Source organism: Ursus arctos, unplaced genomic scaffold (genome assembly GCF_023065955.2).
Source record: "Ursus arctos isolate Adak ecotype North America unplaced genomic scaffold, UrsArc2.0 scaffold_13, whole genome shotgun sequence".
Classification (NCBI taxonomy): domain Eukaryota; kingdom Metazoa; phylum Chordata; class Mammalia; order Carnivora; family Ursidae; genus Ursus; species Ursus arctos.
Genome location: NW_026622797.1, coordinates 53,219,299 through 53,236,994, shown reverse-complemented (window position 1 = coordinate 53,236,994; position 17,696 = coordinate 53,219,299). Strand labels below are relative to the sequence as shown.

General features: G+C 40.3%; 1 long non-coding RNA gene across 1 annotated transcript in view; it reads right to left on the bottom strand.

The window, feature by feature from the left end:
* Positions 1-2,267: 2,267 nt before the first annotated feature.
* Positions 2,268-17,696, bottom strand: part of LOC130543555 (uncharacterized) — a 193,495-nt gene continuing 178,066 nt past the window's right edge. Inside the window, exon 4 of the long non-coding RNA XR_008958994.1 lies at positions 2,268-2,353. This is a non-coding gene — a long non-coding RNA (uncharacterized LOC130543555). The remainder of the gene's footprint in view (positions 2,354-17,696) is intronic.

The following is a 17,696-nucleotide window of genomic DNA, read 5'->3' as shown; positions in this document are numbered from 1 at the left end:
ATGTGCTCACCCACCCCCAGCCTCTGGCCTCCACTCATTTGTTTTCTGTCATTATAGATTAGCTTTGTCTTTTCTAGTGCTTTTTATAGCTGGGTTCATACAGTACATGCTCTTTTGTGTCTGGTTTCCGTAGCTCAGCATAATGTTTTTGATGGTCACCCGTGTTACTGAGTGTGTCAGCTCTAGAATTTGTATTTTTATTAGGGCTACTCGTACATTCATTCAAGAAACACCTGCTATGTGCTAGGCCCTGTTCTTGACAGTGAAATAACTGTGAACAAGAAGGAGACAAATTCCTGTTCTCGTGGAGCTTGCATTTTAGCAGAGATAGGAAACAAAAATTTCCTAGATGTACACATAACTGGTATGGTTGCTAGAGACAAAAATAAAGCAGGAAATGAGTATTAAGGAATGCTTGGAGATTTTAGACACTATTATCTGGGAAAACTTCACTGTAAGTATATTTCTGAAAGTAGAAGGAGGTGAAGGAGCAAGTATAAAGGTATTTAGAAGAGCATTCTATGCAGAAGCAAGTACAAATAAAATCTTTATAAAGAAAGAGAGAGAGTGTGTGGGGGTGAGGAGGGGCAGAGGGAAAGTCTTAAGCAGACTCTGTGCAGAGCATGGAACCTGAGGTGGGGCTCGATCTCCTGATCCTGAGATCACTACCAGAGCCAAAACCAAGAGTTGGACACTTAACTGACTGTGCCACCCAGGCAGTGCCCCTATTTTGAACATATCTTAAAGGTAGAGTCAATAGTATTTGACTGAACGTGTGATGTGAGAGAAAGAAAATAGTTAAGGATGACTCTAAGGTTTTTGGCCTGAGTAATTGGAAGTACACAGTTAAGATCAGGGGAAAAAAGAGAGAGAGAGAGGGAGAGAGAAATTAGTTGTGGTATGAGAAACAAAGACAGGAATTCACTATAGGCATGTTAAATTTGAGATGCCCATTGTTGAGTGAGCAGATATGAATCTGGGTATTAAAGGAGAGATTAGGATTAGAAATATACATTTGAGGTCAACAGCAACATACAGATGGTTTTTGAAGTCATGAGACTGGATGATATAAACAAGTACATGGAGAAGAGGAGAGTCTATGGATCAACTATCAAACAGTCCAACTCCAACTTCAGATATTGTGAAATGAGGATGAGCCAGGAAAGGAGACTTAAAGGAGGGGCTAGGTAATGACGATAAGCCAAGAGAGCATGCATCCTGGAACTCAAGTGAAGACAGCAAATGGAAGAAAAGGATGCATCAACTACGTCAAATAATGCTGATGGTTCAAATAAAATAAGGACTGAGAATTGGCTTTTGGACTTCTCAATTGGTAGTGATGTCATCGGTGACTCTACAAATGATTTAGTGAAGTGATTGGGAGTAAATTCCTTATTAGAGTGAATTTTGAAAAGAATAGGTGAAAAGAAATGAGACAACTTTTTTGAGGGACTTTACAAAGGGAACATTGACATGTCAATTATTGGATGGGAAAGTGGGATCAAGAGGATAGGATTTAAGATGGGAGAATTTTTTTCCTAATGAGAATGATCCAGTAGAGAGGGAAAAATTGGTGAAGCAGAGGAAAGAGGTGCTAAAGTGATAGAGAATGAAATCTAGTACAAAAGTGGAGGGCTTGGCACTAAATAGAAGCATAGACCCTTTATCCAAAAGGCAAGGCTGAGTAGATAGTCCCAGGTGTAGACAAGTGAAAGATGGAGAGTTTGTGGAAGTTGTCTTTACATAGCTTCTATTTTAAGAGGTAAAGGAGGAGCAAAGGTCTTAAGCGGAGAGTGAGGAGGATGAGATACTGACTATTTGAAAGAGGTGAGGGAAAAATGTAAGGAAGAGGATGGTGTGGGCCAGTGAGTACATAGACTAGGGACACATAGTATTATTACTCCGTTTCCCTGAGAGCACACTTGACATTTTGGTTATGATTTAAGTGACGACCAGTCACCAGCGTTCTGTTGAGTGTACCCCTGCCATGTTTGCACAATGGAAGAATTGTGTTCAGTTCGAATTGAGGTGTTTCCGTTATCTATCGCTGCATAACAAATCCCCAGACACAGTAATTTTAAAACAACAATTTGTTAATTCTCACACGTCTATGGTTTGACCTGTTGGTTTTTCCTTTTCACAAGGTATCAGGCGGAGCTATAGTAATATGGTGGATTTGAATGGGCAGAAATGCCCACAATAGCTCACTCACATGTCTGTATCTTGGCAAGATGGCTGGCCGACTGGGCTGGGACGGCTGGACTTCTCTGTCTCTGTGTAGTGTCAGGGCCTTTTCTCTTCCACCTGGCATCTCTAGCAGGTAGTCAGACTTATTGCATGGCAGCTCAGGGCTCTAAAAGTAGAAAAGCAGAAGCTGCTAGTACTTTTTAAGTCTGAGGCCTGGAACTGGCATAGTATCACTTCTACCACATTCTGTTGGCTCAGTGAGGGAGAGGACCACAAGAAAGCGTGGCACATTTGGGGCTATGGTTGGAGACTAGCTATCAGAATCTATTCTGTGGCTTTCATTGATTCACATTTCTTCCATATGTAAAATATATTCACTCCCTTCCCAAGACCTCAAAACTTCCATCTCAGGATAGTGTCATGCTCAGGCTTTGAAGCCTACAATGTCATCAGTGGGGGTTGCTCCTGCTCCTTGGGTGTACTTCTACTTGATCTGAAGATGTGTAAAGACACAGTATCTGATTCCCTCCCTCTTGCCAAACACCCAACATATGACAGCAAGACACAACAGGAAAACAAGAGATGCTCCCATTTAAAAGGGGGTGGGACAGGAAACATTAAGAGTTACTGGTCCATAGCAATTCTGAAATCCAGCAGGGCACATACCACCAATTTTCTCTACTCCAGGGGCAAGGAACAGACATTTATTGAGACAGAAATTTGTTCTCTGGGACCAGTTCTCCTTGGGTCTTTGTTCTCTTCTTTGAACTCTTGCCTACACAAAGACCATCCTTTCTTTTCCATAAGACATGGTCCATGTTTGCATCTCAGCCTGACTCTTGCCTGTTTTATAAGTTAGGAGCCAAAAGTGTCTTTTCCTTTTGAACTATTTGTCCCTTCCATCTCAAGCGGTTATAATTCCTTTAAAAACGTGGTGGATTTTAAAATGATCACATTATCACCCACTTCACTGAACAAAAGCCTTATTCTGCTTGGAAATCTCCTTATTCAGATTCTCCCTTCATTAACTACCCTTTCTAGCTTTTATGATAAAACAGGTGACAGTTTTTTCAGCTGATTGGCTAGTACATAACCCAGGTCCCTGGTTTCCCAGTCCCCAATAGTAATTTCTTCACTCCCCTTCCATTCTTCACTAATCGTCTTGTTAAGGCTCTTCTACCTTCTGTCTGGTCCCACAGAAAATGCCACTAATTTTAGGTTTATATTATGTCAGCATAATATTTCTAGGAATAAATTTCTATTTGTCTATTGCTGCACTATAAATAGCCCCCAAAACATAATGGTTTAAAGCAACAGCAATGTATTATTTCTCATAATTATGTGACTTGTCCATGCTGTTCTTTTGCATCACATGGTTTTGGCCAAAGCTGCTATCATCTGGGGCTCAAACTGAGCTGGTGCTTTGGCAGGGACAACTGCAAGGCTGGGTACTGCCAGGCATCTCTTTGCCATATGACCCCTTCATGTGATGTCTCCATGGAGCCATCAGCGAGGTGAAATTCAGCAGGGGAGCTGAATTCCAATTACTAGGTTAGGGCTCCCCAAAATGCAAGTGGGAAGCTGCCAGTCCTTCTTTAGTCTTAGGCCTGGTCCGGCACAGTATTATTGCCACTGTATTCTGTTGTTTAAGGTGAGCCACATATCAGCCAGGTTTGCTATGGGAGGAGGGTACAGAACCCTGGGAGGTCCTTTTCATTGGGAGCTCTCTTTGAAGACCCAGATACCATACCAGATGGGGAGAGTGAAACAGAGGAGCTAAGGAACCTGAGAAAACATGTAAGTGAATAATTTTAATGATGAACCATGGAATTTAAGCTAAACAGGGAGAGAATAAAAGGTTGGTGGGATGGGGAGGATCAGTATTAAGGTGATAGAATTCCTGGGGCGCCTGGGTGGCTCAGTCGTTAAGCGTCTGCCTTCGGCTCAGGGCGTGATCCCGGCGTTGTGGGATCGAGCCCCACATCAGGCTCCTCCGCTGTGAGCCTGCTTCTTCCTCTCCCACTCCCCCTGCTTGTGTTCCCTCCCTCTCTCACTGGCTGTCTCTCTCTCTCTCTCAAATAAATAAATAAAATCTTTAAAAAAAAAAGGTGATAGAATTCCTGGGTCCTCATAGAGTTGAAAAATCTTCTACTGAGATATGAGAGCGAGCTGGAAAGTAAGGATGTATTGCATAGAGAATGAGAAGCTTAAAACTGGATTATGTAGGGGTTGTGAGTATTGATGATGCCCAAAACTAAGGTAGTGGTCTTTTCTTTTCTTTTCTTTTCTTTTCTTTTCTTTTCTTTTCTTTCTTTTCTTTTCTTTTCTTTTTTAAAGATTTTTATTTATGTGACAGAGAGAGGCACAGTGAGAGAGGGAACACAAGCAGGGGGAGTGGGAAAGGGAGAAGCAGGCTGCCTGCTGAGCAGGGAGCCCAATGCAGGGCTTGATCCCAGGACCCTGGGATCACAACCTGAGCCGAAGGCAGAAGCTTAATGACTGAGCCACCCAGGCGCCCCAAAGGTAGTGGTTTCATCCCTGGTTACACATTGCCATCACTTCAAGAGCTTTAAAAAAATTACCAATGCCTGGGCCTCTTTCCAAACCAGCAAATCAGTATTTCTTTGTATATATAGTTATTTATTTTAAAGAGGGAGAGGGAGAGAGAGAGAGAAGAGAAGGGGGGCAGGGGCAGAGGGAAAGAGCATCTAAGCAGGCTCACACCCAGCATGGAGCCTGATGGGGCTTGATCTCACAACCCTAAGATCATGACCTGAACCAGAATCAAGAGTTGGATGCTTATGACTAAGCCACCCAGGTGCCCAATCCCTCAACTCCTTTTTTTTAAAGATTTCCAGGTGAGTCTAGTATCCATTTAACACTGTGGACCATGGGGGCGCCTGGGTGGCACAGCGGTTAAGCATCTGCCTTCGGCTCAGGGCGTGATCCCGGCGTTATGGGATCGAGCCCCACATCAGGCTCCTCTGCTATGAGCCTGCTTCTTCCTCTCCCACTCCCCCTGCTTGTGTTCCCTCTCTCGCTGGCTGTCTCTATCTCTGTCAAATAAATAAATAAAATCTTAAAAAAAAAAACAAACCTTTAAAAACACTGTGGACCACTGATCGTAAGGTAGTTCACAAGTCCCTACCACAGTATGTACCAAGTATTATCCTAAATCTTTACTCACATTTCCTCACTTAGTATTCACTGAAATCTATGAGATACATACTATTATTTCTATTTCACAGATGAGGAAACAGCCTCAGAGGTTAACCAGGTCTGCCTGGCACCAGAGCCATACTCTTAACCTTCTAATTTCTTTTCTCCAACAAATGTGTGGGTGGGGTAGAATAAAAGTTACTAAAAAGTTCTTAGAAATATGTTTAATTTCCGCTCTTAAGTATTTATGCATATTGATCATATATTATTTCTTTAGATAAAAATTGCTTTGTAACCAGCTGATATCACTTTCTTTAGTTCACATCTCAGGAAATTTGAGCCTGATTAGACAGAAGAGACCCCAGGGGCATTCACACAAAGTACCTCCATCCCATACACACACGTAAAATTTCTGCCCAAGTGCTATTCGAGAAAATCTGAAAAAATGATTTTGTACTTAGCATATATCTACCCTTTAAAAAATTACTCTTACCACAGAGAGAAAATGAAAATAGAACTTCTCCTTGTATTCCTTTAAACAATACACTTTTATTTGGATTTCCCTATAGTAAGTATTTTTAATGCAAGGCATTTTTAGAAAGGAAGGAACTGGACAGAAATTTAGAACGGCAAATGAAAACCACAAAGTGCTCAGGCATGGAATAAATTTGACCTACACAAACACCTGATTCCCTAGGGACGATAGTCATTTTTGAGTTAAATCACAACTCAAGAGTGCCATTTGATACTAAAATTTTCATTCAAAAAGACCAAGAACCCAAAGTTTTAGGGGCTCCTGGGTGGTTCAGGTGGTTAAGCCTCTGATTCTTGATTTTCACTCAGGTCATGATCTCAGAGTTGTGACACTGAGTGCGGAGTCAGGCTCTGAGCTAGGCGTGGAGTCTGCCTAAGGTTCTCTCTCTCCCTCTCCCTTTGCCCCTTCCTCACTTCTAAACAAACAAACAAACAAACAAACAAACAAATAAACAAACTAAGTTTTGACCGACTAGGAAGGGCATTTCATTTAAAAAGACTTTCTGGGGGCTCCTGGCCGGCTCAGCTGGTGGAGCGTTCGACTCTTGATCTTGGGGTTGTGGGTTCAAGCCCCACGTTGGGTGTAGAGATTACTTTAAAAAAAAAAGTCTCTTTGGCAATCTATCGCATCACTGTATTTCCTATTAAACCTTGGCTCAAAGTCTCCTTCCCCTAAAAGCTTCCTTGACACACCACACCCCAAACTGGTCATTCTCTTATTTTGTGTTGATTCATATTTATACCAAAACTTTTTTCCAGTTTCATTGAGAAATAATTGGCATCTATCACTGAATAGGTTTAAGGGATACAGCACGATGGGTTGATGTACATATATTGTGAAATGATTGCACAAGAGGTTCAGCAACCATCCTCTCATACAGATTCACCGGAACGAAAGAAAGAAACAATGGAAAAAGATTCCTCCTTGTGACGGAACTCTTAGGATCTACGATCGTAACAATTTTCCTGTGTGTCATACAACAGTGTTAGTTGTGGCATGTTGTACACTATCCCCAGTACTTATTTATCTCAGTTATCTTAGGAATTTTGCACCCTTTTGACCACCTTACTCCAAGTTTTCTTCCCCACATCCTCCACCTCTGGAAACTACAAGTCTGATCCCTTTTCTATGAGTTTGCTTCTGTTTTTGTTTTTTAGATTCCACAAACCTAAAAAATTTAGATAAGTGAGATCATACAGTATTGGTCTTTCTGTCTGACTTACATAACTTAGCACAATGCCTTCAGGTTCCACCCATGTTGTCACAAATGGTAGGATTTCCTCATTTTTTATGGTTGAATAATAGTCCATTGTGTATATCTACCATATTTTCTTTATCCATTCACCCACTGATGGACACTTAGGTTGTTTCCATGTCTTGACTATTGTAAATAATATGCTGCTATGAATATGGGGGTGCAAGTATCTTCTTGAGTTCGTTTTCTTCCCCCTTTGGATATATTCCCGGAAGTAAGATTGCTGGGTCATATGGTAGCTCTATTTTTAATTTTTTGAGGACCCTGAATACTGTTTTTCATAGTGGCTATTTTAATTTACAATCCTGTCAAGAGTGTGCAAAGTTTCTGTTTCTCCACGTTCATGCTAGCATTAGTTATCTCTTGTCTTTTTGATTATGGCTATTCTAGCAGGTGTGACCTGATATCTTATTGTGGTTTTAATTGCATTTTCCTAATGACCAGTGATGTTGAGCATCTTTTCATGTACCTATTGACCTTTTGTACATCTTCTTTGGAGAAATTTCTATTAAAGTCCTTTGCTCATTCTTTAATTTGGTGTTTTTTTGTTTGTTTTGTTTTTGTATTTTTTGTTTTTTTGTTTTTTTTTTTCTCTTGAGCTTATGAGTTCTTCATATTTTTTGGATATTAACCCCTTATCAGATACATGGTGTGCAATTTTTCCCCCATTTCATAGGTTGTCTTGGTTTCTTTTTGTTAATTTTTTTTTTCCTGCGCAGAGCTTTTTAGCTTGATGTAGTCCCACTGTTTATTTTTTATTTTGTTGCTTGTACTTTAGGTGTCATATCCAAAAAAATCATCACCAAGACCCATGTAAAGGAGCTTTATTCCTTTCTTCAAGAAGTTTCATGGTTTCAGGATTTATATTCAAGGCTTCAATCCATATTGAGTTAATTTTTGTGAGGAGTATAAGATATGGGTCCAATTTCTTTCTTTCACATGGGACTATCCAATTATTCCAGCACCATTTATTGAAGAGACTATCTTTTCTCCACTGAGTATCCTTGGCTCCTAATATTAGTTGACTGTATATGCCAGGGTTTATTTTTGTGCTCTCAATTCTATTCTATTGGTCTATTTGTCTGTTTTTATGTCAGTACCATACTGTTTTGATGACTGTAGCTTTATACTATAGCTTGAAATCAGGAAGTGTGATGCCTCCTGCTTTGTTCTTCTTTCTCAGGATTTCTTTGGCTATTTGGGGTCTTTTGTGGTTCCATACAAATTTTAGGAGTATTTTTCCTACTTCTGCAAAAAATGGCATTGGAATCTTGATAGGGATTGCATTGGCTTTTGGTAGTATTGACATTTCAGCAATATGAATTCTTTTAATCCATGAACACAGAATACCTTTCCATTTATTTGTGTCTTTGATTTCTTTCATCAACTTCTTGAGGCTTTCAGAGTAGAGATTTTTCACCTCCTTAGTTACAATTTATTCCTAAGTATTTTATTGTCTTTGATGTTATTGAAAATGAAACAGATTTCTTTTTTTCTTTTCCAGAAAATTCATTGTTATTGTGTAGAAATGTTACTGATTTTTGTATGGCAATTTTGTATCCTGCAACTTTACTGAATTCATTGATTAGATCTAAGAGTTTTTTGATCGAGTCTTTAGGATTTTCTCTATCTAAAATCATGTCATCTGAAAATAGAGACAATTTTACTTATTCATTTCCAATTCTGTTATCTTTTATCTTTTTTCTGATTGCTCTAGTTAGGACTTCTAGACTACGTTGAGTAGGAGCTGGGACACTTATCCTGCTCCTGATCTTAAAGGATAAACTTTCAACCTTTCCCCATTGAGTGTGATGTTAGCTGTGGGCTTGTTATATGCGGCCTTTATTATGTTGAGGTATGTTTTTTCTATGCCTAATTTATTAAGAATATTTGTCCTAAATAAATGTCGAATTTTGTCAAATGCTTTTTTCTGTGCTGTTGAGATGATCATGATTCTTTTCTTTCATTCTATTAATGTGATGTATTGGATTGATTGATTTGCAAATGTTGAACCATCCTTGCATATCAGAGATAAATCCCATTCTATCATGGCGAATGATCCTTTTAATGTGCTACTGAATTTGGTTTGCTAGTATTTTATTGGTAATGTTTGCATCCATACTCATCAGGGATATTGGCCTGTAGTTTTCTTTTCTAGTAATGTCTGTTTCTAGTTTTGGTATCAGAAAAATAGTCTCATAAAATGTATTTGGGAATGTTCCCTTCTTTTCAATATTTTGTAAGAGTTTGAGAAGAATTGATGCTAATTCTTTTTTAAATGTTTGGTAAGGGTGCCTGGGTGGCTCAGTTGGCTAAGCGACTGCCTTTGGCTCAGGTCATGATCCTGGAGTCCCAGGATCAAGTCCTGCTTTGGGCTCCCTGCTCAGCAGGGAGTCTGCTTCTCCGTCTGACTCCCTCTGACTCTCTCCCCTCTCGTGCTCTCTTTCTCTCTCAAATAAATAAACAAAATAAAATAAAAAAGAATACATGTTTGGTAAAATTCATCAGTAAAACTATCTGGTCCTGGGCTTTTCTTTGTTGGGAGATTTTTGATTGCTGATTTAATATCCTTACTAGTAATTGGCCTACTCAGATTTTCTATTTCCTTCTGATTCAGTCTTGATAAGTTTACATTTCTAAGAACTTTTCCATTTCTTCTACGTTGTCCAGTTTGTTGGCATTAAGTTGTTCAGAGTAGCCTCTTATGATCCTTTCAGTTTCTGTGGGGTCCATTGTAATGTCTCCTTTTCCATTTATAATTTTGTCAATTTGATGCGCTCTCTTTTTCCCTCAGTCTAGCTAAGGGCTTGTCAATTTTGTTCACCTTTTCAAAGAATTGGCTCTCCATTTTGTTAATCTTTTCTATGTTTTTCTGTGCTCGATTTCACTTATTTCTGCTCTAGTCTTTATTATTTCCATTCTTCTGCTAACTTTGGGCTCAGTTTTTTCTTTTGCTAGTTCCTTAAGGCATCGAGTTAGGTTGTTTATTTGGGATTTTTCCTGCTTCTTAATGTAGGCATTTATTGGTATGAACTTCCCTCTTAGAACTGCTTTTGTTGCATCCCACAAGTTCTGGTACATTGTAGTTTCCATTTTTGTTTGTCTCAAGAAACTTCTTAATTTCACCTTTAATTTCTCCTTTGATCCATTGGTTGTTCAGGATAGCGGTGTTTAATTTCCTTGTGTTCATGAGTTTTCCAGTTTTCCTCTTGTTATTGATTTCTAGTTTCATGCCCTGTGGTCAAAGAATGTACTTAGCATGATTTCAATCTTATTGAATTTGCTGACTTGCTTTGTGGCCTAACATATGTTCTATCCTAGAAAATGTTCCATGTGCACTTGAGAAGAATGTGTATTCTGTTGTTGTTGGATAGAATGTTCTATCTATATTTTGATTAGGTCAATTTGGTCAGTGTTGTTCAAAGCTGCTGTTTCCTTATACATTCTCTGTATGGATGATCTATCCATTCTTGAGAGTGGGGTATTAAAGTCTACAACTATTATTGTATTACTGTACTTTATTTCTCCTTTTAGCTCTATTTGGTTTTTGCTTTATATTTCATCATTCCAATGTTTGGTGCATAGGTGCATAAATATTTATAATTGTTATATCTTCTTGATGTATTGACCCCTTTGTCATTATATAAGGACCTTCTTGGTCTCTTTTTACCAGTTTTAGTTCAAAATCTATTTTGTCTAAGTTTAGCTACCCCTGTGTTTTTTTGTTTATTTTGTTACCGTTTACCTGAAATGTCTTTTTTCACCCCATCACTCTCAGTCTATGTGGGTCTTCAATGCCAAAGTGAAGTTCTTGTAGGCAGCATATTGTTCAATCTTGTCTTTTGTTTTTTTAAATCCATCCAATCATTCTCTGTCTTTTAGTTTGAGAACTTAATCCATTTACATTTAAGGTAATTATTGATAAGTAAGGACTTACCATTGCTATTTTGTTAATTATTTTCTGGTGTTTTGGTGACCTATTTTTCCTTGTTTCTTATCATGCTGTCTTTTTGTGTTTTGATGTCTTTTGGTATTAGTACACTTTGACTTATTTATCATGTTCTATTTTGTAATTACTACAGGATTTTCCCTTGTGGTTTTGCTCTGCAGGCAGGGGAAATCACAGGCTGTGTTCTATGGTCAAGTGCCATTCTGCGTAGGGCTGTTAAATGGGTACACAGCTTCCTGTGTGCTCTGGTTAGTTTCCCTAGTTGGATAGGCTAAAGGCTGTATTTAGCCATGAGTAGGGCTATGAATTAGATTCCCTGCCCTAGTGCAGCAGGAGAAGCAGCTCTAAAACTGGTAAAGGTCCTTATTGTCTCAACTCAAGCCAACCTGCACTCCAGTTTCTCTGACCAATCAGGGCCACCAGTTTGCTCTGCAATTTATTGGCTCTGACTGCCTACCTCTCTGCTTGACTGCTGCTGGGCCAAACAGGTTCCAGAGTCATCACCAGCTCTTCTGCTCAAATGAGGCTGAAAGGCACTCTCCGCAGTGGGTGGGGCTGTGATTCAGCTCCTTGCCTGGGTGTGGGCAAACTCGGCTCTTAGACTGCCAGATCTCCTTATTTAAGGATCTACATCAAGCAGATCGGCAGTCCATTGAGTTCCTTGGTCAGAGTTTGCCCCTGATTTGATTCTGCAGATGAGCAAAACTGCTGATTGGGGTACTACTTGGGCACTGCAGGTATGAGCATGGTCTGCCAAGATCCATACGCTGGTTGTTGCAAGCCCCTGTCCCCTTCCCGATCATAGTCAGATTCCCAGTGGCTGAGCCCCACAGAATCCCATGTAATTCCTGTGGGGCGAGAGCAGAGTAGTGGCTCTGGCAAAGCAACCCACAATGTTTTGGCAGTGCTGGTTGTCTCTCCTGGGTCCTCTTTTCCCACTGGAGAAGCCAGAGGCTAACGGGAGACCTTTCTGAATGTTGCTGCTGGCCTTGGGAGGGGACACAGCAGGCAGGGTAGTGTGGAGCTGTCTCTTTTACCCTTCTAATGCAGTCTGTCTTAGTCACCGAGGGACAGCGGGGTGCTTTAGCCTTGCCCTTGTGTTCTAGGATCCTCTCAGGGGTATCTTACTCTTGAAGAGTTGTTAGTTGTTCTTATGAGGAGGAATGAAGTCAGGAACAGTCTAGGTCATTATCTTGGTGATGTCACTCCTTATGCCAAAAACTTTTGTGACACCAATCCACTCCAAATTTGTATGTTTCTCCAACTGATCCATGAACTTCTTGAAGTCAAAAACCCTATATTTTTTTCTTCTTCTTCTTCTTCTTCTTCTTCTTCTTCTTCTTCTTCTTCCCCTTCTTCTTCTTCTTCTTCTCCTTCTTCTTCTTCTTCTTCTTCTTCTTCTTCTTCTTCTTCTTCTTCTTCTCCCCCCCCTTTTTTTAAACATTCTTGCCTTGCTGCTAGGTATAATATAGGCCAATAGTTAGCACCTGAGTAATAAATGAGTGTTGAATGAATGAATGAATGAATGAATGAATGAATAATATATTGGGGGCTTGGAAACATGCCTAACCACTGAAGATTGCACTAGGAAAGAATGGCTGGGCACTGTCACACATATAGTTTCACTTAGTCATCACGATTACTCCATGACGGAGGTAGTATTAATATTAGCACATAACATAGGCAGAAACTGAAGCTTCGAGACATTCAATAATGTCTGAGCTTGCATGGCTGGGGCAGTCATGATGCAAGTGCAGAGCTGTTCGTTTCTAAGCTCGTAGCCCTTCCCGCCACTCTGAACCACTGCCGTGTTAGTCAAGGCTTTTTCTTTGGCACAGCTGATGGAAAACCGACTTAAACTAGTTTGGGATAAAAGAAGGCTTTAATTGGAAGAATCACAAAATAATGGGAAGGTCTGCAGAAGCCAGGGTTGTTCTGGGAACATCAGAAACAGGAACTGGGAAGAAGAGACCATCAGGCTAGGCTGTCTGTGCTCAGGCTCCATTCTCGCCTCATGAACAGAAACTCTCTCTGCGTTGTTGGCATAGAGAGGCATGAGGACCACCAGCAGCCCCGGACTCATGTCTTTCCCCCTTCATGACTGGACAGGCCCCCGTGTATGTATTATCCCTTTAAATCTAATTGACCCACTAATTTTATGTGCATCACAGAAAATTTCTCTTGGAGAAAGAAAGGCAAACTATTCCATGGCTTTAGAATACAACATGCTGGAGAGGCACAGGACTGGCCTGCATGATAAATGGCCAGCATGCTGCCCTGAAAGAAGACAGTGGAGGTCTACCGCATCCTCTGTGCCTTCATCCAATATGACTCATATCTATTGCCAGATCTCTGTGTTCATCTAATTAACTATTTTGCTATTATTAATGCACAGGTGTCTAGAAGGTCCACTTAAGTTTTAAAATTGTCTAATATGGTATTTTTAAACAGATTTTATTTGAGAGAGAGAGAGAACACGAGTGCGCATGAGCGGGGAAGGGGCAGAGGGAGAGGGTGAAGCAGACTCCCTGCTGAGTGGGGAACCCTACATGGGGCTCAATCCCAGGACCCTGAGATCATAACCAGAACCGAAGTCAGACACTTAACCAACTGAGCCACCCAGAAGCCCTCTAATATGCTATTAACAGATAACCAGGTTCTTAATGCTTTAACAATGACACTGATGGTATTTTTGCTTGTTATAATCGGCTTTTGTCTCCCAAATTGATTAAGTCAGTTCCTGGTACTAGAGAAGCACGACTGAGCTCACATTATCACCGTGCCAATATTTCCTAGTCATTTTAAGGCGGTGTCGTACACAGGGCAATTGCAGTGCTTTTCCACTTTTTTCTTTCTTCTTCGTGCCATAAATCTCATTCAAATAAAAATGTATCCAATTTCTCAACATATAAAACAGATAAATGCAGGACTGTTGTTTTCCCTGAGGGAATTCAGAATGGGGTGTGGCACACCTGCTGTTTTGCTCCCCTGCAATGCCTAACTTTTAGGTGGTCTCCAAGGAGGTCCCTCAGGATAGAATCTGTCCCCCCCTGGTGGAGGGGGAGGGCCCTATCCTGGAAGCCAGAAGATCTGGTTCTGCTGGTAATTAGTTGTGCAACCTTTGGCAGACATTTAACCTCTATCTTTTTCCATGGATATGATGGGGATAATAATATTGCCCGTTCCAATTTCTGGGGTTGTTGTTAGGATCAAATGACACGATGGATACAAACGTCCTTGGCAAATGGTAAAAACTAGTATAAACATGTGAGAGGCCTCAGTGTACTTACATATCAGTAAGCATTTGTTGATGCAGACAGAACTTTGTAATCCAGGACAAAACTTCTTAAAAAGTCCCCATTTAAAACCTTTTTGTGTCTCTAGTAATTTTAAGATAGTTGCATATAGGAATGTTGACATAGAATATCTTTTTAGCATACATAAGCAGGCAGTGTCAATTTTATGAACTATCTAACATTAGCCAGGAGTTCTACATGTAGGTGCTGGGTCCTAGAAACACCTTAAGATAAGTCTATGGAAGAAAAGATGGAGAAAAGTCTGGAGCATAAAAGTAAATTGTGTGAGCAGTAAGGGCAAATTCTATAAGCTTGTGGGAAAAGACCACTTGAATTAATTGGTTTCGCCATCAATCACAGGCTGTTGATTGCTCTAGGAACAGGGTGTAAATCCCATGAAATGAAAAGTGGGGCTGCAAAATATAAATCTATTTCAACCCACTGTTAAGAAAGGAAATGAGTAGCACTGTTCAAATGTTGTATTTCCTCTTGCCAAATGCAACAATTAGGTCCACACTTTCATGAATTAACCTGTGAAGTGAATAAATCTTCTCTTCAACAGCTTCATGTCATTGGTTCAAATGGTGTAACATTTCTTACATAAAGAACTTAAGAGAATAAATCCATTAGGGAAAGTGGGGGAATTTATTGTACTCCAAGGCTGTGCTTTTAAACAGACCTCGACTGTATTGGAACAAAAAACGGCCTTGTGTTTAAGGCTTGTCAATTCCAGGTTTGCAATAGGCATTGTAAGAAACCAACAAACTATCCGCAGATTTATTCCACATCTCTTTACACTAGAAACTGCTGCTTTGTGTTTGTATCTCACCTAATGCCTAGTAGCCTGTTCCCAGGAGATGAGTTTGGGAAAAAGACGGTGTTCCCAGGTCAGCCACAGCCATTTAATTTTTATTTATTTTTCCAGTAAAATCTGTACTTTCTTAATTTCTACAACTGTGGTAAAAATGAAATCTGTGAGCTGACACATCATTTCTGTTGGTCACCTCAGAAACTTCCTGAACACACCATTTATAAGTGATATCATTTCCTTCAAATACATAGATTTTTTTTTCTCCTTTCGCTCTGGAGGCTAAGAAAGAATCCCACTTTACCTTTTCCATAAATATCAACAGTTCAGTGGAAAGCTGTTTATTTTTCTCCAGAAGCACATTAAGGCTACCAAGCAACCACAGCGGCTTTTCACAACTCAGAATTCAAGACTAGGAGGAGCCAGCCATGACTCTCCCTCCCGGAGGAAAACAAGCGTTGCTTTACCTCAGGCTGTTTGTGAGAAAGGATATTCCTTTTCCTCTTTTTTCCACTGATATTCACCCCAAACTCTACTTCAGAGAAAGTAAAAAGGGCTCAGGGACACTTTAAAGTTAGGCTATTGGAAAGTTAACCACATCACAGGATAGAATAAGCATTGTATACAGTAGGTTACTTTTCACATCAGAATAGGTCAAGATATATTTTTTCACAGCCCCCCTCCCCTGACCTGTTGGGAGATTATTTTAAAAATAAATTAAATACGTGAATTAAAATAAATTATTTTTCTTATCAATATTAGGGAATATTCAGGCTTTAGCCAGAAAACTTTGTGCCCCATGCCAGGAAGTCCCAGCTTTCAGGCAGGAGTTAACTTTGATCCCCAGGGAACAAATGAGCTCTTAAATTCTTTAGCTATCTCAACAATCAGGAGTGCTAAGTTTATAGAGTTAAGTCCACACACTGTGGATTATGGCCATAGCCAAGCAAAGCCAAACTGGACATGTGCTTGTCATTCCAGAAAGGCCAGCTCTCTCATGGGTGGGCAGGCAATGCTTTGATAGCAGCTCGATCTTTATTAATCCACCCTGTTCTTTCCTACCTCAGTATCTCAGTAACAATTCCTGTTATCTTCCTTTATTTTTTATTTTTAGTTTTTGAATAATCTTGAGTCCTTTCCTCTAGCTTCTTAATTCCTTGGGTTGTGTTTTCCATCAATTCCAGTACTGACAACAGTTTTTCATCAAAATTCTGAAAGGTAGTCAGGAAATTCACAGTCTAATAAAACCAGCACGTTGCTAAAACCCAGAGCAAATCAGACAGGCAAAGTGATCTTTCCAAGGATACAGGGCTAATTTTTGTGAAGTCACTGGAAAAGCCCAGATTCTGGGACTATGCCAATCCACTGTTTTTTCCATCATACTAAGCCAACCTAGAAGATAATTTGTGGGTGTAAAACCGCAGTCTTTCCCTGTAAATACAGACTTTTCTCCCCTGCATGTCTCTCTACTCTCTGGATTCAGGGTAGAGACCACGGCTCACTCATGCTTTCATACCCAGCATCGTATACAGTGCCTGACACACGCTGTGTGCTCGGTATCATTGTGTGTCACTCCCATTTATTATTACTACACCTCATGGGGCTGGGGGGCTCAGTCCGGTGAGCGACTGACCCTTGATTTCAGCTCAGGTCATGATCTCAGGGTGGTGAGCTGGAGCCCTTCGTTGGACTCGGTGCTCAGCACTGAGTCTGCTTGTCCCTCTCCCTCTGCTCCTTGCCACACCCCCCTCAATAAATAAATAAATAAATAAATAAATAAATAAATACCTTTAAAAAGTACATCTCTAACTGGCTGATGAGTATGTCTCTTCCACTCGATTAAAGCTCTTCAAGGGCATAAACTATACCCGATTATTTGGAAGCTGTTACAGTTCCCAGCAGTATTTATTACATGTGGGCCTTTTTAAAGATTGACAGCATAGAACAATGTCATAGAATGACATGAACCCAGCTTTCTGAAGAACTGTGGCAGGCTGAATAGTGGCACTCCAACATGTCCACGTCCTAATCCCCGGACCCTGTGAATGTTGACTTACATGGCAAAAAGAACTTTGTGGATATGATTATTTTAACACTCCATTTGGGAGATAATTGTGGGTTATGCAGGCAGGCCCCCTGCAATCACAGTGGTCCTAATAAGAGGGATGCAGGACTAGCCTGAGCTGGAGGAGAAAGCCATGTGCTTTGAGGATGGGGAAGGGGACGCAGACCAAGCAATGTAGGTGGCTACAAGAAGCTGAAAAGGGCAAGGAAGGAAATGTATTTTCTTTAGAGCTTCCAGAAGGCACCAGTGCCCCCAACATCTTGACTTTGGGTTAGTAAAATGATTTTGTACTTCTGACCTCCAGAACTCTAAGAGAATAAATTCATTTTGTCTTAAGCCACTAAACGTGTGGCACTTTGTTATAGAAGAATCACGAAAGACTGATACGAGTACCACGAAGGCAATTTCTGCAAAATGAGAAAAGTAAAACATACTTGATAAA